This window comes from Geotrypetes seraphini, chromosome 7, assembly GCF_902459505.1.
Source record: "Geotrypetes seraphini chromosome 7, aGeoSer1.1, whole genome shotgun sequence".
NCBI classification, from domain to species: Eukaryota; Metazoa; Chordata; class Amphibia; order Gymnophiona; family Dermophiidae; genus Geotrypetes; species Geotrypetes seraphini.
In genome coordinates, this window is record NC_047090.1 from 5377957 (window position 1) to 5401310 (window position 23354).

General features: G+C 45.2%; 1 long non-coding RNA gene across 1 annotated transcript in view; it reads right to left on the bottom strand.

Moving 5' to 3' along the window:
- The window catches only part of LOC117363396, a 25360-nt gene extending 5617 nt beyond the window's left edge, over positions 1-19743 (bottom strand). The window contains exons 1-3 of the long non-coding RNA XR_004540046.1: positions 19588-19743; positions 15993-16082; positions 522-616 (exon numbers count right to left, since the gene is read on the bottom strand). This is a non-coding gene — a long non-coding RNA (uncharacterized LOC117363396). The remainder of the gene's footprint in view (positions 1-521; positions 617-15992; positions 16083-19587) is intronic.
- Positions 19744-23354: the final 3611 nt, after the last annotated feature.

The window sequence follows — 23354 nt, forward strand, 5'->3', positions numbered from 1 at the left end:
TGAGCTGCCTAGTTCAATTTGGCCATTTCCACCCAGTGGCATAGCGAGGGTGAGTGCCCCCGTCCCTTTTTAATTTTCCAGGTGCAAACAACCCCACGAACTTGCAGCCCGTGTCGGGTCGGCTATACCTATGATGTAACTTCCTAGATGCGGGGCCCGGAAGTGACATCAGAGACAGGCGACACTGAGGTGGGTTGCACGTTTGTAATGCTGCTCACGCAGAGAAAATTGGTATGAGGGAAGGGGGGGGGGCTGAAATGAGCGGGAGGGGGCCCTCACCCCTTGCTACGCCACCATTTCCACCCAGAAGCTTAGTCAGTTAATTAGGTCTATGCTCATGTGCTTTGTTAACTGTAAGCATTGCCAGATGTGTCTGGGACGGGAGCTGCTAGGAAATCTCGCTCGCTACAAACGGTAAGACCTAGAGCACTGAAAAACTAGCAGCAAGCCTGTTCAGTTCTGGGACTGGCAAAGGTGGGTATTGTATGACCCACTGCAAATCACAAATAGTTCTCACCCACCTTTTGTCACGCGCCGCAGGCTCATTCTTCTCTTGATGTGGCGTCTCTTCACGTTAAGAACTCTGAATACAGGCAGGCCAGATCTGGATTGTGGACTTCAAGGATACAACGAGAGTGGTATGAGTTAGAGCACACACAACACCCCACAAATATGATAACAATTCAAACCAATACCTGCTAAATATTAAGAACATAAGATTTGCCATACTGGGACAGACTGAAGGTCCATCAAGCCCAGTGTCCTGTTTCCAACAGTGGCCAACCCAGGTCCCAAGTACCTCCAGGGATTCAAGACAAAGTTGGACAAGTTCCTTCTAAACTGGAATGTACGCGGGTGAGGCTGGACTCATTTAGAGCACTGGTCTTTGACCTGGGGGCCACCGCGTGAGCGGACTGCTGGGCAGGATGGACCACTTGGCTGACACAGCAGCGGCAATTCTTATGTAGAAACCCAAAAAGTAGCAACTTTCCAGAGCTGAGATTGTGATGTCATAATGCCTCATTCCACCAATGCCTAAGAGCCAACCTCATCAGTGATGTCACAATAGCTTCATTGTCCTATACTTGGATCACATAAGAATTGATGTACTGGGAAAGACCATCAAGCCCAGTATCCTGCTGGGTTTCCAGCAGTGGCCAACTCAGGTCCCAAGCACCTAGCTAGATCCCAAGTAGTAAAACAGATTTTGTGCTTCTTATCCTAGAATAGAGCGGTGGATTTCCCTAAGCCAGGGGTAGGCAATTCCGGTCCTTGAGAGCTGGAGCCAGGTCAGGTTTTCAGGATATCCACAATGAATCTGTATGAGATGGATTTGCATGCACTGCCTCCTTGAGATGTAAATCTATCTCATGCATTTCCTGAAAACCTGACCTGGCTCCGGTTCTCAAGGACTGGAATTGCCTACCCCTGCTCTAAGCCATCTCAGTAATGGACTATGGCCTATTGCAGGATATAGAGCTAGCACAGTGACATTTCTCTGACCACTTACTACTCCTGAAAAGATTATGAAGTTTCAGAACTTTGGACACCAGGCAAGTTTGCTTTTTAGAAGGGGGAAAGGGAATGGGACATGTTACAAACAAAACGGTTAGCAGAAAGCACTCGGATATGGGAAAAATCAATGATATTAAAGATACACTTTCACAAGAAAGATACAAAAATGTCATATATAATGTAGACAGTGCTGCTTTAGTTTAAAGGGATGTGTTTCAAAAAAATGGAGGAAAAGCCTCAGACAGAAGCCCTCCCACCGCCACAAAGGTGGTTGGGTGATAACCTCACTGGCAAAAAACCTCCATATCACTCCCAAGTATAAAAACTTTAGCAGGGCTGTCTATGCAAATTGATCAGAAGAAAAGCTTTCATAAGAACATAAGCAGTGCCTCTGTCGGGTCAGACCACAGGTCCATCCTGCCCAGCAGTCCGCTCCCGCGGTGGCCCAAAAACAGGTCAAGACCTGTCTGAATCATCCGAAGGGGCTCCCCTGCCACCTTGGTTTCCCATTTAAGTCCTGCCTTCCTATCGAAGTCCTAGCCCTCCGGTCTACACATGCACGACCAGGTTGGTTTACTCATTTCCTGGTTAACTTCTTACACCCGTGTTACATACCAGTTCCTCCCTCAGTATCCCATGATCCCTCTATCCCTCAGGAATCCATCCAATCCCTGCTTGAATCCCTGTACCGTACTCTGCCTGATCACTTCCTCCGGTAGCGCATTCCAAGTGTCCACGACCCTTTGGGTGAAAAAAAACTTCCTTGCATTTGTTTTGAACCTGTCTCCCTGCAGTTTCTCAGAATGCCCCCTCGTATTTGCTGTCCCCTTCAGTCTGAAGAATCTGTCCCTATCCACCCTCTCTATGCCCCTCATGATCTTGAAGGTCTCTATCATATCTCCCCTGAGTCTCCTTTTCTCCAGAGAGAAGAGCCCCAGCCTATCCAGCCTCTCGGCGTATGAGCAGTGTTCTAGCCCTTTTACCATTTTCGTTGCTCTCCTTTGGACTCTCTCAAGTACCGCCATGTCCTTCTTGAGGTGCGGCGACCAATACTGAACGCAGTATTCCAGATGTGGACGCACCATCGCTCGATACAATGGCATGATGACTTCCCGTGTTCTGGTTACTATGCCCCTCTTTATGATGCCCAGCATCCTGTTGGCTTTTTTTGAGGCTGCTGCGCACTGTGCAGATGGCTTCAGTGATGCATCCACCAGCACACCCAAGTCTCTCTCGAGTCTGCTGTCTCCCAACAATACCCCCCCCAATTTGTAGTTGAACAACGGGTTCTTTTTCCCTATATGCATGACCTTGCATTTGTCCACGTTGAAGCGCATTTGCCATTTGTTTGCCCAGTCTTCCAGCTTGTCCAGGTCCCTTTGTAGGTCCTCACACTCCTCCCTGGTCTTAACTCTGCCGCACAGTTTGGTATCGTCTGCAAATTTTATAACCTCACACTTTGCCTCCTTTTCCAGGTCATTGATGAATATGTTAAAGAATAAAGGCCCCAGCACCGATCCCTGCGGCACACCGCTCGTGACTCCCCGCCAGTCAGAATATTGACCCTTTACTCCAACCCTCTGCAGTCTACCCGACAACCAGTGCTTGATCCATCTGTGCACATCCCCTCCCACCCCGTGGTTCCACAGTTTCTTAAGTAGCCTTTCATGTGGTACCTTGTCGAAAGCCTTTTGAAAGTCGAGGTAAATGATGTCTATGGGTTCCCCATTGTCCATCCGACTGCTTATTCCCTCAAAGAAGTACAGAAGGTTCGTTAGGCACGACCTTCCCTTGCAGAATCCGTGCTGGCTTGTTCTCAGTAGGCCATTTCTCTCAATGTGCTCGCTAATGCCTTCCTTGATCATAGTTTCCACCATCTTCCCTATTATTGAAGTCAGGCTCACCGGCCTGTAGTTCCCGGGGTCACCCCTCGATCCCTTCTTGAATATCGGTGTGACATTTGCCAATTTCCAGTCCTCTGGCACCTCACCAGTTTTCAAGGATAGGTTGCAAACATGTTGGATTGTGCCCGCTATTTCCTGTCTTAGTTCTTTCAGAACCCTTGGGTAGATCCCGTCCGGGCCCGGTGATTTGCCACATTTAACCTGTCTATCTGTTTGAGGACATCCTCCCTACTTACCTCTATCTTATCTTCAGTTGACTGGTACACCGACGGTGGCCGGCGTTTCACGAGTCTGCTGCCTCAGGGTGTAAAACAATCCGATCAAACTAGAGCCAGAATAGAAACTAACATCAAAAACTGGACTCGTGCATAACTTCACAAATTATCTTCAGAAGCCACTATGACCTACCTTTTAAACGGGACACCGAAACGCCTCTTGGGAAATAATAGAACTGAATCCAACATTCAGTGACATCCACTTCAGGATTGCATACTCTCGACAAAAGAATTTCAAAGAACTTTTGAGCCCATCCGATATTGTAGATCCACATCCAACACTTGTCCGATCCGTAGGCCATTTCAAATGTGGGAAATGCTCAACTTGCATGATAACACGGGATTTTTTCGTTCACCCTAATACAGGTCAAATCTTTATAATAATAATAATAACTTTATTTTTCTATACCGCCATAGTCTAGGCGGTTTAAGTTGAAACGTGTAACTTCATTTACCTGTACATTTTTATATGCCCATGTCCTAAGATCTACGTGGGCCAAACCATTCGTCTCTTTAAAACACGGGTGACTGAACATAAAAGCTGCATACGAAATAATAGACTTCAAGCCCCTATGGTCACACATTGTCTGGAATATGACCATTCTTTTACAGATTTACAATGTTGTGTGATTGATCACATCAATGAAAACTGCACAAACAGACAACAGCAACTCCTGCGGGCAGAACAATTATGGATTCACAAATTGAACAGCGAAGAACCGGATGGGCTGAACTCAAGACTTGAGTGGAACGCATTTTATTGATCATTTTCACATCACCATTACAGGACTGCATTTTTTGACTTTTTGGCCGATAGGATCGCTCACAGTGTTAGAACACGAATAGGAGCTTAGCAGTAGTAGGAAGAATAGGAGAATTAAGCAAGTCAACAAAATTAACATAAGAACATAAGCAATGCCTCCGCTGGGTCAGACCTGAGGTCCATCGTGTCCAGCAGTCCACTCACGCAGCGGCCCAACAGGTCCAGGACCTGTGCAGTAATCCTCTATTTATACCCTTCTATCCCCTTTTCCAGCAGGAAGTTGTCCAATCCTTTCTTAAACCCCAGTACTGTACTCTGCCCTATTACGCCCTCTGGAAGCGCATTCCAGTTGTCCACCACTCGTTGGGTAAAGAAGAATTTCCTAGCATTCGTTTTGAATCTGTCCCCTTTCAACTTTTCCGAATGCCCTCTTGTTCTTTTATTTTTAGAAAGTTTGAAGAATCTGTCCCTCTCTACTCTCTCTATGCCCTTCATGACCATATAAGAAAAGCATAAGTTACAAATTATAAAAATTTTTTAAAAATATTTTAAGTATATATATATATAAAAAAACACAACAAAAGCTAAGTTAAAAAATTCCCAAAAAAAGTATTTAAAGAAACAAAAAATATTTTAAAAACAAAAATTTAAACATCTATGAAAACAGACATCTAGTCGTGTAATTTTATATCATTTTTATATTAGCAATGAATCTCCTATAGTTTCTGCTTGAATGTGTGATTGTGTAGACTTTTTCATTAACAACTGTGTGCACCTGATCCTATACATCCGTTTTTCACAGTCATTTCTTCATTCCTTTATTCAACTGCCATGTTAATCTCCTCAATCGTAGCGCTGGTCTTCTCTCTTGTCATCCAGTATTTTTTTAAGTATGTCAGCATTTTTGGTAGCAGCGCTTTACTGCACGATTACTTCCGGGTCTGACGTCATCACCCGGGAGAGTTCTTTTACCCAGCACAGACACGGTACAGCCATCTTTTGATCTGAAAAGGCGTTTCGGCGTCCTGTTTAAAAGGTAGGTCATAGTGGCTTCTGAAGATAATTTGTGAAGTTATGCACGAGTCCAGTTTTTGATGTTAGTTTCTATTCTGGCTCTAGTTTGATCGGATTGTTTTACACCCTGAGGCAGCAGACTCGTGAAACGCCGGCCACCGTCGGTGTACCGGTCAACTGAAGATAAGTTGAAAGCTTTTCTTCTGATCAATTTGCATAGACAGCCCTGCTAAAGTTTTTATACTTGGGAGTGATATGGAGGTTTTCACCCAACCACCTTAATCCACCTTTGTGGCGGTGGGAGGGCTTCTGTCTGAGGCTTTTCCTCCATTTTTTTTTTTGAAACACATCCCTTTAAATTAAAGCAGCACTGTCTACATTATATATGACATTTTTGTATCTTTCTTGTGAAAGTGTATCTTTAATACAAACAAAACGGTTGACATATTACATACAGGCACCTGGCGCAACAGAGCCGCAAAGAGCTGCAGTGGGAATCGAACCCTGTTCCCCAGGTTCTCAGGCCACTGCACTAACCACTTGCCATGGGGGATTCCAAACTTACCTCCTCCACTTTTACAAAAGTGGAGAAGAGGTTTTTAGCGCCGGCTGCCTCGATGCTCATAGAAACTCTATGACTGTTGGAGCAGTGCAAAGCATTAAGCGTGCCGGCCGGCGCTAAAAACCTCTTCTGTGCTTTTGTAAAAAAGCAGGGGGGGGAGTTAGTTTCTGCTGAAGATCCCTTTGATAACTGGCTACCATATATACTTGAATATAAGACATGATTTTAATGGGAGTCTCGTCTTATATTCAAGTCATCGCCCACCTGCCCCCCTCCCGGACTTGTTGCAGGCCTCTGCCGGCCTGCCATATGACCTGGTAGACTGGGACAGGAGGGATCCCTCCCGTCTCCTATCCCGTCCAACTGTAATAATTTTTTTATCTCCTGCTCGCGTACCTTTTTTGGTTTTTTGAATCCCTGGTGGTCCAGCAGTGTATTGGACAGGAGCGAGTTTTTTGCGCTCCTGCCCCATGCTGAGCCCCTCCCTCCCTGAATGGCTACCTGAGTTCTCGCGGCCCAGCGGTGTACCGGGTAGGAACGAGATTCTTGTGCTCCTGGCTGGCCCTGAGCTGCTCCCTGAATGGCTGCTGTCAGTTCTCATGGGCAGGGAGGGGCTCAGCACGGATGCCATCCTGATGCATGAACAGTTTAAGGGGAGTGGGGCTGAGGACGGGGCAGAACAGGGGGGCGTGGCCAAAGGTCCAGATCTTCCTTCGGGAAAATCTGGTGACATTAGGAACAATATTTTTAAAAAAACAAGCAGACAAATGAAAAATGAGATGGGAACATGAGAGGAAAGGAAGAAGGCTAAGGCAGTTTGCCCAGAAAAACTACTCTTAAGCCCTAGGGACTGAGATAAGGCTTAAACTAGCCTTCCCCTCTCCACGCGGCATCCACTATGCAGGCAAACTGGGAAAATCCCTTCTCTTCAAAATCACAGGTCTTTGGAACGACCTCGCCACCCCGCTGCGGAACCTGAGCTCCCTTCAGTTATTCCGCAAACAACTGAAAACCTGGCTTTTCAGCAAATTGTAGCTCTATCCTTCCCCCCTTTCTCTCCCCCCTTTTACACATAAGTTCATGTAATCCTTTTTCTTCTTCTCTACCCACTATTTTAAGTTCTTGTAAACCGTGTCGAGCTCCATTCTCATGGAGATGATGTGGTATATAAACTTAAGGTTTAGATTAGATTAGATTAGATTAGAGTAGCAACATTCCAAACAAAATCCCAAGGAATAGCAAGATTCTGGAATCCCAACAAGTAGCAACATTCCATACAGAATCCCAAGGAATAGCAAGATTCCGGAATCCCAAAGAGTAGCAACATTCCATACAGAATCCCAAGGAATAGCAAGATTCCGGAATCCCAAAGAGTAGCAACTGGGAAAATCCCTTCTCTTCAAAATCACAGGTCTTTGGAACGACCTCGCCACCCAGCTGCGGAACCTGAGCTCCCTTCAGTTATTCCGCAAAAAAACTGGAAAACCTGGCTTTTCAGCAAATTGTAGCTCTATCCTTCCCCCCTTTCTCTCCCCCCTTCTACACATAAGTTCATGTCATCCTTTTTCTTCTTCTCTACCCACTATTTTAAGTTCTTGTAAACCGTGTCGAGCTCCATTCTCATGGAGATGATGCAGTATATAAACTTAAGGTTTAGATTAGATTAGATAAGGGCAATGAAATGATCATGTGGGCAATGGGAGTCAGTGACTGATTTAAAGAACAGCTGCTGGAATTATTTTATATCCAAATACTAAGCCCCAGTATCTGGATATTGGCTGGCACTGACTATCTTGGTATAATTTGGCTGCCTATTCTTACCTTGGTACCAGCAACATTCAGACCAGTACCCGGATAAGTAACCAGATAAAATTAAGACACCTTTTGCTGTCCTACTTTTTCCAGTCACTTGATTTAACGGTCAAAAAATCAGCACGAACGGGTGGGTACTTGGAAAATCTGCCCAGTGTCCATTCCCAAACCCCTCAGCACTGTCCAGTAGATTTAAATTTTGCACGTGATCACTCCACTCTGAAGAGCCAGGCCTAAATGATAAGAGGATTTATACTGGCAAGTTGCAGCAGTGTCGATTAAGCCACAAGAGCCAGGCAACCGTGCTGAGATTAGACCTGCACGTCTGTTTTCATTTAAGGCAAAGATAAACGGGTTCTAGCAGTAGCATCTGCGTTCAACTATTTTCACACTGATCTTCTGACGAAGCCTATGATGATGTAACTACCTCTCCTCCAGAAAGCTCATTGGCTACCCATAATACATAGAATCACGTACGGAATAGCATTGCTAACATTCAAAATATTAACAGATAAAGCACCAATATTCCTAGAAAGATACCTTATACTCCCATAAGAACGTTAAGATCGGAGGACAAAAATCTTCTTTCTATTCCGACTTTGAGAATAATCTATACAAGACATGATACTATTTTTTCGATCATGGCTCCACAAATACCAGGTTATAGTAGGGAGCATTAAAGTGTTGGCTCTACAAAGACACATTCGAAACTTGAACTTTCTACGAGGCTATCTCAATCTTAATTTTAATGAATAAAATGACCCCCTTCCTCTTGTTTTTCCTGTTTCTGTCTCTCTTTTCTTTAAATTAAATTGCACTTGTATGTTTTGGCACACGTCTTAATGTAATAAATGCAGTCCGTCTCCCCTCATTTTTAACTGTACATCGCTTTGCAATCTGAAACTGCAATTTAATCAAACGTTTAATTAAACTTGAAACTTGATTACCATGGTGTAAGGAACAAAATGCGATTTAACATGGCAACTAAGGCTGCCTCAGCGAATTCAAGGAATGTAGACTTTCACTTCACTTTTCCTGGTAAACAACAGCCAAGCAGGCCTACAAAGGATCTCCAGTGGTCCTGGATCACACTTCGGGAGCCACTGAACTGCAACGTCTTTATTGATCCTTTTAAAACGTATCACAACCTACTAAGATTGCAGTTTGACTCTAGGTATGTGTGACCTGGACTGGCCACTGTCAAGAGACAGGATGTTGGACTTCAGGGAACCTGGTCTGACTCAACATGGCTTTTCTTATGATTTTAGGGTGCCAGGAGCAGAAGAAGGAATACAGTTCTTTCAGTGGATAGGCAGACAAATTAGAGAAATGAAGAAAAAAAGATGAAAGGGAAACATTGGTGCCAGTGAGAGAAAGAGAAAGCAAATGAGACTTGTTTACACATTCAAAGCAGTTTGCATATATACAGATATTTATTTTGTGCCAAGGGCAATAGAGGATTAAGAAGAAAGGAGAAAGGAAGAAACAAAAAATTGGAAAGGGTTTAGGATAGAGATTCCCAAACTGTGGGAAATAGGATCACGACCTAGATGGTGTCATGAGAGGTATATCATTATTCTACACTTCCAGGGAGGTTGCATAGATTTATTTGGTTCCAGTCATGGGATCACAACCACAAAAAGACTGGAACAGACCGAAGGTCCATCAAGCCCAGTATCCTGTGTCCAACAGTGGCCAACCCAGGTCCCAAGTACCTGGCAGAAACCCAAAGAGTAGCAACATTCCAGAGCTGAGATTGTGACGTCATAATGCCTCATTCCACCAATGCCTAAGAGCCAACCTCATCAGTGATGTCACAATGGCTTGACTGTCCTATAATTGGCTCACATGAGAACATCAGAACTGCCATACTGGGACAGACTGAAGGTCCATCAAGCCCAGTATCCTGTTTCCAACAGTGGCCAACCCAGGTCACAAGTACCTGGCAGAAACCCAAAGAGTGGCAACATTCCAGAGCTGAGATTGTGACATCATTATGCCTCATTCCACCAATGCCTAAGAGCCAACCTCAGCAGTGATATCACAGTGGCTTGATTATCCTCCCATAAGAACATAAGAACTGGCATACTGGGACAGACCAAAGGTCCATCAAGCCCAGTATCCTGTTTCCAACAGTGGCCAACCCAGTACCTTGTAATATCCCAAAGAGTAAAACAGATTTTATGCTGTTTATTCTGTATATTTATTTATTCAATTTTCTATGCTGTTCTCCCAGGAAAGCTCAGAATGGTTTACATGTGAGCAGTGGATTTCCCAAGTCCATCGTAATAATGACTTATGGCCTTAAATTAGAAAACTATCCACACCTTTTTTAAACCCTGCTAAGCTACCTGCTTTCACCACAAGGACAAAGGGAAAGTACGGTATAAAAGAGATCAGGACCAAAGTAATTAGAAAAATTAAGAGAGCCTAATGCAGCTTCATAAAATGGGGAGGAGAGAGGAGGGGGAGGATAAATGATCAGACAATTAAGTTTCAAAATGCATTTTATTTTGAATTTTTAGTGTTTGGAACAGAACAGGTCTGTGTTATATCTTTGTATTTTGCTCAGTGCAAGAAAAAAATGTATTTCTATTTTTAACTGCTTTCTCAGCCCTCCGCTTTGCTTTTGTCTGCAGGGTTATGTCTCTAATTTGTTGTCCTTTATGCCGTATTTGGTGAAGGTCGGTCTTTGCTCTGTAGTCTAGCCAGCGTGCTCCCTAGATCTTTTCTTTTTTGTAATAGGTGTTGTCTTGGTGTTCCAGGTGCTGTTTAAATAAATTTATGGTGCTGCCTTTTCGTAGGCGAGGTGGTTGCTGCATCAGTCCTTGGAGTCAGTGCCATGACGAGGCTCTCGGTGCCCAGGATCCAGCAATGCCGGATCTAATACTTAAGAGAAATGAGGAAAGTGTTCCTTGTTCTCAGATTGATGGCTGCCTGGGTTTAGAGTCACCATAGGCTCCAGAAAAAGGAGGATGGATTTACTTCCATTTCTTTATATCCTCTTACTGGAGCCATATGTCTGATATTCTATCTTTCAGTGTTAGGCTGTGGGTGGGACTAGCTTTGAACTGTCTTTTTGAAGATGTATTTTATGATTGTGTTAAGATGTTCAGATGCTTTACGATTTTTTTTTTTTTCTGTGATGTGTACAGTGTTCCCCCGCAAATTCGCAGTTCGTGAATCGCGGAATCGCTCATTCATGGTCTGCTCCGACCGCCTCTACCTGTAGTAAAGTCGGGCTACACCAATCGGGAGCTGCGTGTCAAAGCAGCTCCCGATTGGTGTAGCCCGACTTTACTACAGGAAGAGGCGGTCGGATCAGACTGTGCGTGATTTTCTTCACCCGTCGGCACTCCAGCTGCCCTCTCCTGCCTCCCCTGCCTTTTGACAAGCGAAAAACTGCCTCCCCCGCTGCGCACACATCCCCTTCCCTTCACCCATACCTTTTTAATTTTCCTGGCTTGAGCAATATCACGAATTTGCTGCCCGCATCATGTGGGCTCTCCCTCTGACATCACTGCCTGGGTGCGGGACCCGGAAGTGACATCAGAGAAAGCTGGCACCGACACGGGCAGCAAGCTCATGATGCATCATGCGCTAAGAAAATTAAAGAGGTACGAGGGAAGAAGGGGGGTTGGGAAGGAGCCGGGGGGGGGGGGGGGGTAGAGAGGAAGACGGGTGCCTAGACTGGAACTGTAGACAAAAGACAGATTGTTCACCCTCTCCAAAGTAGGGAGAACGAGAGGGCACTCTCTAAAATTGAAAGGGGATAGATTCCGTATGAACATAAGGAAGTTCTGCTTCACCCAGAGAGTGGTGAAAAACTGGAATGCTCTTCTGGAGGCTGTTATAGGGGAAAACACCCTCCAGGGATTTAAGACAAAGTTGGACAAGTTCCTGCTGAACCAGAACGTACTACGGTAAGGCTAGTCTCAGTTAGGGCACTGGTCTTTGATCAGAGGGCCGCCGCGTGTGCGGACTGGTGGGCACGATGGACCACTGGTGTGACCCAGCAGCGGCAGTTCTTATGTTCTTAACACTACTAACCCCCTCCCCTCTGTAGTGGGAAAGAATCTCAAAGAATAGCAAGATTCCGGAATCCCAGAGAGTAACAAGATTCTAGAATCTCAAAGAGTAGCAACATTCCATACAAACGTAAGGAAGTTCTTCTTCACCCAGAGAGTGGTGGAAAACTGGAACGTTCTACTGGAGTCTGTTATAGGGGAAAACAGTCTCCAGGGATTCAAGACAAAGTTGGACAAGTTCCTGCTGAACCAGAACGTACACAGGTAAGGTTAGACTCAAGGCACTGGTCGTTGACCTAAGGGCCGCCGTGTGAGCGAACTGCTGTGCACAAGGGACCACTGGTCTGACCCAGCAGCGGCAATTCTTATGTTCTTAAGACAGCACCCAAGGCAGACTGCGCCCCCCCTGACCCCCTTACTCCGCCACTGGCCATATCATAACCCTACCTGGGTTCTAGTGACCTTCAAGGAGTCGGGTGGCAGAGAGAGGGCAAACCAGAGTCAGGATCCAGAGGGGTATCTGGCAGGGGGAGGGGGAGATTTTTGTGTCGTAGAACAGTGGGCGAACTAATAGGAGCTGCTATTGACAAATCTGTAAGTTGGGAAAACATTGTAACCTATAAATAAGACGAAATAGAGACCAGCAAAAGTGAATCATATTTATGAAGAGAGAAGGAAGGAAGAGAGTTTGCCAAATCTCAGAAAGGCAGGGCTCAGATACAGAAAATAAACTTCAAACCCACAGAGTCCTTTGTATTGGACTTTAACCCCTTCCTTTTGTTTATACCTTTATATCTTACTTTTCTTTAACCATTGTAGTTCTACCTTTTTTTTTCCACTCGTACCCGTTTGTCTAGTCTAGTATGTTATTGTTTTGTCGAGTATGTTTTTTTGTTAAAGTTGCGTTAATTCGTATTATTTGTTTTTCCCTATTTAAAAATGTATAACCACCTTGAAATAAATTGATAAGGTGGTATATCAAATTTTTAATAAACTTGAAACTTGACACTGGAGATACTGATAATAAACATGATTGTTATGTACGTTTTAACGACCAGCTCAAAACAGTTTACAATAATCCTATATTTGTTTGTACCAGAGCCCTAGTTTGTATCAAGTTAGGATACAACCTTGTATTGAAAACTTGTTCTGTATTTGTCAAATATAATATAATTTGAAACGACATTGTTCACTCGAAACCTATAAATTCAATTTAGTATGGAGTTCTTATGTTTTCAGGCGGATTTCTCGGGACACCAGGCCGCCCAGTGGTATAAATTGCTGACTGAATTTATTAAAAAGAAACCAAACACTGGTCTGAGAGACATTTGGAGCATTGAGATCAAGCATCAAATTACTGCGTCTCAACGGCCACGAATTTGGCCTTGGAGGATGAGATGTACAGTGTCGGCATCTATGAGACCAACTTGATTTTTTCAGTTACAAAGAGCTTTATGGACCCCTGTTCGGTTACAAAAATTGGACAGCTCTAAGTCTAAAAGATGTTGGCACTGTCATCTCGAAGCGGGGACTTTAGATCATTTATTATTCTATTGTCCATTTATTATGAATTTCTGGAAATCAATTTGGGACCAAATTAATTGTTTATTAGATAACCCAGTGGCATTATCATATGATACTGTGCTATTTGGTTTGGCAATGAGAGCAAAAAGTCAGATTTCTACAAATAATAACAAATTATTACTTACTAGTCTTATAGCCCGTTACATTAACGGGTGCTAGAATATATGTGTGTGTGTCTCTCTTTATTTCTTTCTCTCTCTCTCCTTAGCCGCTTTCTTTCTTTCTGTCTTTCTTTTTCCTTAGCTGTCCATCACCACCCCTTGCCTGCTCCCCCTGTCCATTCTCCCTTCCTTTTACTTCCCCTGTGTCCACCACCACCCCTTCACAGCTCTCCTTATGCAGCAGCAGCCCTTCTCCCTTTGTTTTACCTCCCCCCTGTCCAGCAGCACCTTCCTTCTCCCCCTGTCCAACATTAGGCCTCCGTTCCTTTTTCTTCACCCACCCCCTGTCCATCAGCACCTCTTTCCTTCTCCCCCTGTACAGCAGTAGGCGTCCCTTCCTTTTTCTCCCCCCTCCTCCTTCTTATCCCTATGATACACTTACCTTGCTCTGCCCCTGATCAGAGGCTCCCGACAGCCGCCCAGTTGCACCCATTGGAAAGTTCCCTCTGCGGCATCCCGCACCCCTCCTGACGCAACTCCCGCTGTCTTTCTTTCTGTCTGTCTCTGTCCCTGGCCCCCTTTGTCTGTTTGTCTTTCTGTATATCTCCCTGCGCCTGTGTCTGTTCCCTGTGCACCTGCCCCTGTGTCTTTCTGTCTCCCTCCCTCTGTCTGTCTGTCCAAAGCAGCATTCCCTCCCCCCACACCAGTTCCCTGTGCAGCAGCATTATTGTTTCCTCTATCCCCTTTCCCTTCCCACAGTCACGACTACAAATGCGGGCCCGAGTCCTTTGCTGGCCCCCCCCCTCCCTTCCCTTCCCGCGGGTCCGACTACACATGGCGATTAAAGCAGCGTGTCCAGCAGTCTTCACACGCTGCTTCGGGTCCTTCTACTGGCCTGATTTACTCTGGCACGTCCGGAGCAAATCAGGGCAGTAGAAGGGCCCGAAGCAGCGTGTGAAGACTGCTGGACACGCTGCTTAAATCGCCAGTCGGGGCCGCGGTAAGGGAAGGGGGGGGCGGCAAAGGACTCGGGTGCCGGGCAGCGGAAATCTTCTTCTACCTTGCCTCTCCTCCACCGTCGGGAGTCAGCGCCAGGAGCTTTAACGGCTGGTGGTTCCGCGTTAAAACAATCCCGCGCCTCTTTGAAAACTGTCACGCCGCTGGAGGCGGGAGGCGACGGAGAGGGCAGGGGGTGAGTCGCGCATGCGCACTTCCTAGCTACAGCTCACGGAAAACGGACTCACGCTTAGGAAGTGCGCATGCGCGGCTTACCGTTTTATTATATTAGATAATGACTGGGGTTGCCATTCAACAAATTACGTATAATTGGAAAAATTGGAGTAGATTAAATTATAATTTCTGGTGGAATTCCTTATGTCATGTTTATAAAATGGAGAGATTTATTGCAATACAGCGGGGGGGAGGGGGGTTTCAGGAAATTTCAAGATGTGTGGGAGCCATTTACTAAGTATTGTACCGATTAGATGACATTTTATTTTTTTCCCCCTTAAATTTACAAGTTCAATTATGGGGGGAGGGGAGGGTAAATTTATTGTTACATATTGTATAAGGTTTTGATTATATGATAAAGAGAGGGTGGGAAGGGTGGGAGATAAGAGCATATCATTTGTACCATTGATGATTATTGTTATATTTATTGTTAATTTGTTTGGATATATTGTTACACTTATTGTAAATTTGAAAATAAATAAAGAATTAAAAAAAAGAAAAAAACAACAACCTATAAATGCAAATAAGAACAAATTGCTTCTTATCATGACAGGAGTGGCCATGCAGATGATAATGAAAAATTGGAAAAATTATGATAATCTGGTGGGAGTCCGTTTGACAAATTTATAAGTTTGAAAGCTTTTTTTCTTTACAGAGGGGTCATCTTAGTAAATTTAAGGAAATATGGGACCCATTAACAAAATATTGCAAGTTATGATATGGTAATATTAATTCCCTTTGGTTTATCCGGTGGGGCTGAGGGAGGGCGGGAGGTGGGATTTAATAATTGTATAGTATTTGATTGAATCAAAGTGCTATTACTTGTTTGTTTAATTATTTGCACTATGTATTTGATTTTAAAATGAATAAAGAATTTAAACTAAAAAAAAGGATACAACCTTGTATTGTAAACTTGTTCTGTAATTGCCAAATTGTAGCCTGCCAACTATATAATATGTTTGGAGACCCTGGGATCGAAGACGAATTAAATCAATATGAAGTATCTGCCAGATTGAACAATTCTTCATCAGTCTCAAAACGCCCTGACATGCTCGTGAATTTATTTCTACTTTCTAACTCTTGTCAGATTTTCATTACCTAAACTCTAGTTCTCTGTCCCTGTCTTTCTAATGCCTTTCGTCTTAACACAGCATGTGCCCCTTCGACTCGGTATAAACACCACATCTGTTCTTAAGATACTTACAGGGAGTTCAGCATAATGAAGACCCAAAGAGCCAGGCACAGGGAAACAACCAGGAAACAGCGATTCAGTCCCCTCTTTGTCTTCAACGACCTGTAAAAAGAAACCAGTTCTATGGCATTCGGATCTGGAAAGCAATGAGCTTATATAATGCTTGCTTTACACTTTCACTTTCACTTTCTTTAAATAAAAATTAGTCAGTGTAAACTTATGGCTATTGTTCATGTGACAGGCTGAATTCCCCCTACCAGAGTTCTATTGGTTGTAATGTGCATTTCTCAATTCTGTTTATCATTTAGTGTGGGGTTTTGATATTGCACTTGAGGATAAGGCTGAACCTTTGATATGGTGGTTATGGAAAGTGTCTGCATTTGAATATGTGAGGAGTTGACGAGAGAACAGGCAGGGCCGGATTGAGATGAAAAGAGGCCCTAGGCTATTCCACTTATGAGGCCCTTTCACCTCCCATTTTTAAGTTTGTAAATTACATGAGATATAATAAAATACATCATTACTGTGATATATATCAATATGTTAAATGAAACATGTTGTTATTGGTACTAACCTTTATAAAAAATGTGACACGGATAACAAATAAAAGAAAGTCGAGAACACTTATTTGGACATTTATTCTCAGCACCATATATAATAATTTTATTTCTTATATACCGCTATACCCTAAGTTCGAAGCGGTTTACAAAGAGGGTCGTGCAGAGAGAGGGTGCAGTGTTTACAGCAGGGGACATATGTTTACAACAAGATACATATGTTTGGAACAGGATATAAGCTAGGTATTGGAACCAGGAATTTGAGATACATAAGCTTTGTGAATGAGAAGTCGGATATTACAGTGAATAAGATACAGGAAATTACAATGTGCATGAGATAATTGGGGGATGTTTACAGTAAGAAGAGGATATTACAAAGTGAGCAGGAACAGAAGCTGTTTACAATACGATACAGGATAATACAATATGAACAGGGTACAAGAGTACAACGCTGTTTTACGGGAGGATATATACAATGTGAGTAAGAGAGGAACAAAGCAATAAGCGTTGGAGGAGGAAGGAAAGGTAGGGGTGGGCATTCGGGGGGGGGGGGAATATAACTGGTAGAGGGGGAAAAACTTAGGTGGTGTTGAAGAGACGGGTCTTCAGAGACTTTCTGAAGTCAGTGTATGATGTGGCCTCGAGTATTGGTTTTGCTAGCCATGTGTTCAGTTTGGCTGCCTGGAATGAAAGCATTCTGTTTAGGTGCTTCTTGTAGTGACATGATTTCAAGGATGGGTAAGTAAAGAGGTTAGCTCTGCGGGAGATCTTTTTTGGGCAGTTGGTGAGGATTTGGGAAGCTAGGTAAGTTGGTAGCATTCCGAAGATCGCTTTGAAACTGATGCAGGCAAACTTGAAAAGTATAGTACTTGTAACAATAAGTAATCAAACATAACACACAACATTGCCCCTTCCAATGTCCATAGTGCCCTCAGTGCGTCCTTCCTCACCTCACCCCCCCCCTCCGATGCCCGCCTGCCTCCCATCCCCCTTCCATTGACCACCCCCCTATGCCATCCTGCCTGCCTGCCTTCCATTAACCCCCCCCCCACCCCCCCTCCGATGCCAGCCTGCCTGCCTCCCATCCCCCTTCCACTGAAACCCCCCCACCCCACCCCGATGCCAGTCTGGGCCGCCCTGTCCTGACGGATCCACGTTTTGCCTCTCTCCCCGCGGGGCTGGGCTTTGCCCAGCTGTTTCCGGACTGATGTCTTTCCCTCCCCGATCCTCCTCCCAGGGCGAGAAAAAGAAAGGGAGAAGCCGAGTCGGCGCCCCGTTGCGGCCGGAGCCGGTTCCGATCCCGAAGCGTAGAATTTCTCCTTATTTTCGGTTCAGTGCTTTAGTGTTCACTGTTTTTGAATAGTGTAATTTTAATTTTGCTAACAATTTGAATGTAGGCCCCTCTTGATCTTGAGGCCCTAGGCTGAAGCCTAGTTAGCCTATAGGAAAATCTGGCCCTGGGAACAGGTGTGCAGTGTGTGCAGATTTACTGGCTCTTGAGCGACTGCCAGTTACCTGGTTAAGGGGTTACCAGATTTGGTCGTGCAAAAAAGAGGGCACCTGGCCCCACCCTGTTCTGCCTCCAGCCCCCCCCCCCCCCCTCCTCCCCCCCCCCACAAGCCTGTTCTCTTCTTCCCTGAGTCTGGGCCATGTCTAGAGGGCCACTGAGCACGCACGGATATAATACGATGACATTACACGCATGCGCACAAGCATTTGATGTCATTGCAGAATACAAAGCAGACCAAACGACGAAGGAAAATGCAGTTTATTAAATCCGAGCACCCGACGTGGCCAGGTTTCATCCTAAGGCTGTGTCAGGGGTCAAGGCTGAAAGGGGACTCCAACAACCTAGACAGCAATTTCACAGAGTGGCACTGGCAGCATTTTCTTTCAACATGCTCAAAATTAATAAACTGCATTTTTCCATGTGATTTGGTCTGCTTTGTGTTCTGCTGATGTTCTATGACAGGGGTAGGCAATTCCGGTCCTCGAGAGCCGGAGCTAGGTCAGGTTTTCAGGATCTCCACCATGAATATGTATGAGATGGATTTGCATGCACTGCCTCCTTGAGATGCAAATCTATCTCATGCATATTTATTGTGGATATCCTGAAAACCTGACCTGGCTCCGACTCTCGAGGACCGGAATTGCCTACCCCTGTTCTATGAAGTCCATACCAGTTTACTTAGCATGGAACTCTGCGGCATGTGCAAATGGGAAGCGTGTGAGTAGGCCAAGGGCATGTTTCCATGTGTTCCTCGCAACTTATAAAATACGGTCAGTATGGTGCATTAAGGCACACCAGCTTACACCAGGCCTTGAGTGGAGTAAATGGGAAATCCCATGGGCCCCTGAACCCATGGGGCGGGGAGGGGAGGAGCCCTAAGACCTAAGCACATCTTAGTAAAAGGACCCCTATATTTTTTTTTTCCTTAATAATAAATGGGGGCACCCTCAATTTTTTTTTTTACCACAGGCCCCTGATTGAGCTGCTGTAAGTGGGCACGCCTACATTTTGACATGCCAGTGCGCCTTTGCGCTGGTTTCTACAAGAGCTTAGATGAACTTGTGTCTTTATAGGATTACTGCTTAGCGCCCTCCCCCCCCCTTGTGGCACATATATCTTGGCACCAAATCACAGAATTGTCCCCCTTTGTGACTAGTTTCTTGGAGCTTGACCCACTTTCTTTAGCTCTTCAGCCTCCCCTCACTCTTCAACTGGAATGCTTTTTATGACTTATTTATATTTTCCAGTAATAACTTATTTTGCTCAGTATAACAGCCTGAGTGGATTTTGGAATGAAGCCTGTGCACACACAGACAGACACACGTGAAAGGCCCTCATTTGGAGCACTGGTCTGACCCAGCAGCGGCAATTCTTATGTTCTTAGAAACCTGAGCCCTGATCCTTCACAGGCTCAGCGAAAGGAAGCGTAGTCTCTTAATTCAAAAGGCAAGCAGTCTTTCTCTGGTCAAGTGTCACGGTCTGATCCCAGCCAGACCCGAGAACAAAATCTACATGTATTCAGCACAAGAGATTGGCTTACCTCACCGTGCCACTCTTTCTCACAGTCTCTTAAGGACCACTCTGCTTCCCCAGGATATGTCTCAACCCACAGTTAGGGAAGATCTCTAGTCTCAGGGCCTCTCTCTGGGAAGTCTCTTGCTGCGGGACCCTCTGACTGACTCCACTCCTCCTTGCCTGAGTGTCGCCCCCCCCCCCCCCCATGACTCAGCAGGATTGCTCCAAGGTGCTTATTCTTCCACTCTGTGAGCTAGCACCCTCTGCTGCAAAGTGGTATAATTGCAGTATCAGGGAGGGAGTTACCCCTCACTCCCTCACAGTCACTCTAGTCCAGTGGTCTCAAACTCCAATCCTTTGCAGGGCCACATTTTGGATTTGTAGGTACCTGGAGGGCCTCAGAAAAAATAGTTAATGTCTTATTAAAGAAATGACAATAAAACTCTTTATAGTTTATAAATCTTTCCTTTTGGCTAAGTCTTAATCATAATATTGTCATTTATAGCTAAAGAGACATATGACCAAGAAACTGTTTTATTTCACTTTTGTGATTATGATAAACATACCCAGGGCCTTAAAATAGGACCTGGCGGGCCGCGAGTTTGAGACCACTGAGTTAAGGGAAAGGGTTAATCAGCTGGCTGGGTTGGAGGGCAGAGAGGAGAACAGGACAATCAAGCCATTAGAAACATAGAGTGTGACGGCAGAAGAGGGCCGACGGCCCAACAAGTCTGCCCACTAAGAACCCTCCCTCCCTGGTGTACCCCTCTTTCATGCATCACTGAGGAGGTTGGCTCTTATTGGTGGAATGAGGCATTATGACATCACAATCTCGGCTCTGCTTCCCAAAGACAAACAGGATGTCATGGATACAGTTAAGGAAGTGGTCTCCAACTCCAACCCTTTGCAGGGCCACATTTCGGATTTGTAGGTACCTGGAGGGCCTCAGAAAAAATAGTTAATGTCTTATTAAAGAAATGACAATAAAACTCTTTATAGTTTATAAATCTTTCCTTTTGGCTAAGTCTTAATAATAATATTGTCATTTATAGCTAAAGAGACATATGATCAAGAAACTTTTATTTTACTTTTGTGATTATGATAAACATACCCAGGGCCTCAAAATAGGACCTGGCGGGCCGCGAGTTTGAGACCACTGCTCTAGTCTGACCTGAGGAAGAGGGCATTGCCTCCCAAAAGCTAGCCAAGAAATGTCTTAAATTAGCCCAATTTAAAGAAATCACCTTATATTTATTTTTGCTTAGCTTTATTTCTGTCCTTTTTTGAAGCATTCTGCTCATTCATGCCAAGAGGGGCTTTAAACCCAGCATCATCTTGACAAAAAAGGTACAAACATAAGCCCTGATGTAAAAGAGTACGTCAAAACTTAGGCCAGTTCTATGGCATAGCCATGGGTGGACAGGGGTCCACTCACTTTGAGTTCAGACCCTCCCAGCAGGGATCCCCAGGCCCCGTCAGCTAAACGCCTTAGAATTCTCTCTAAGGCCCTTTTAGTGTGCATGCCAGCTAATTTCTCCCATTGTCTTGCATCTCTCTTTCCCCTGTACTGATGATCCGGCATAGGGCTACCATTTTTCGGGCCACAAAACTCTGGACACATGGCCCCGCCCGTTCTGTTCTGTCTCTGACCCCGCCACGTTCAAAAGTTCTGCTTTCAGCTCTGCCCCATTTTGCCTCAGCCCCTCCCAATTCAGCCTCCGGCCCTGCCCCCACAAACCTCCTCTCTTCTTCCCTGACCGCGTCTGGAGGGCCTGGAGCATGTGACGTCATCTGCTTGTGCTCAGATGCCCTCCAGATGCGGCCGGAGCTCATCGGGGCTTTCCAAAACCCGGATGAATGCCGGGTTTTGGAAAGTTTGTCCGGGAGCCTCTAAAAAGAGGATATATCCTGGTTTTCCCAGACGTCTGGTAACCCTATCCATCATCTCACATGACGTCTCAACCCCAGCGTCTACCGTCTCCCTTGTAAACCTTCAGTTCTGGAGGTGCAGCAGCAATTTGCATACACTGCTTGTAACCAGCCCCAGAGCCTTCCTTAAGAACATAAGAAGTTACCTCCGCTGAGGCAGACCAGAGGTCCATCTCGCCCAGCAGTCCGCTCCCGCGGCGGCCCCTCAGGCCTATTGCCTGAGCAGTGGTCCCTGACTATTTCTATAACCTACCTCTACTCCTATCCCTATAACCTACCTCTACTCCTATCTGTACCCCTCAATCCCTTTGTCCTCTAGGAACCTATCCAAACCTTCTTTGAAGCCCTGTAACGTGCTCCTGCCTACAACAGCCTCCGGAAGCGCATTCCATGTATCCGGAGGCTGTGGTAGGCAGGAGCACATTACAGGGCTTTCTTCTGATACGACTTCCAGTTTCTGCGGAGGAAGGCTCTGGGCCCAACCACGAGTAGCCTGTATGAATTGCTGCTTGCTGTTGACAACCTCCAGGAGTGAAGAGAAGGTTTAAAAGGTACATATGAGGGGGGGGGGGGAGGGGGGAGGAGCAGATATGAGAAACTGTGGGAGATGCTGGAACATCGGTGGGTAGAGGAGAGGTTGGGAGCTCTAATCTACCCAAACTGGTCCTCTGGCTATGCCACTGGCAGTAGCGCAATAAGGGGGGGGGATGTGGACCGCCCCGGGTGCCGGGGTGGTGGGGGTGCTGGCACCTCTCCGCCCCGCTACACCATGTCCCGCTCACTCCATCCCGTCCCATCCCTCTGCATTATCTTCTCTGGCGTGAGCAACTTCTGCCTCTTGCTCGCACCAAGCTGGTTCCCCTCCGAATCACTTCCGGGTCACGGAGCCAGGAAGTGACATCAGAGGGAAATCCAGTGCTGGTGCAAGGAACATGCTGCAGAAGCCACTCGCGCCACTGCCCCGGGCGCCTCTGTACTAAGCCACTGGCACAGTTTATTCCTCTTAAAATGCACATTTTCAGTGCTCATTTTACGCCAAACGTAATGTGAAAAATCTGCGTTGAAATGCATGGGAAGTACCTGAGACACAGGAATGTGTGTGTAACAGCACAAACTGGGTTTGAGTTTTGGACACGAGCAGCAATATTGCAGAAAATTTTAAAGAGATTGAGAGTTGTGCAAAATACTGCAGTCTGCCTTATTTAGAGTCTAAAAAAATGGGATCGTGTCGCCCCTTTCTACCTGAAACTACACTGGTTGCCGGTGGAGTTTTCATGCATCTGTTACAAAGTAGTGTTTGGTCTGTCACCGGGTCACTTACTTTCTCACTTTTTTGGGAGTCATTTTAATAAAAACACATGGAGAGTGCAGCTACTTACATATCCTTCTGTAAAATCCTGTCGCTATAAGAAGTTCCTTGATCGAACCTTTTCTTTCCAGGCCGCTAAATTGAATACATGGCTTGGTAAAATAATGTTAGAAGCTTCTTCTTATTTAGATTTTAGGAAACTGTTAAAGGCTCATTTATTTAATAAGTTGATATCTTAATGTTTCTCTTCTAACTTATTATGTTTTTATCTTTTTATCACTTGCATCCTATCTATATGGCATGTTTTTTATTCTGATGTATTATCAAAATGTGTATATGGCTCCTTGTATTTCACCAGGATACTTTGATGGAATTGTATGTATTGTTTCCCGTGTTATGAGCCGCTTAGAACCTCCCCGGTATGGCGGCATGATTATTCATTTTATTGACTCAAAACAAACTCCCTGTATCCTGTTACTTCACAGGATCAGGCACAGAGGAAAACCGTCTCTTGCTTTGACAAACAAAAGTCCTCCTGCGCTGAGCCTGGAGCT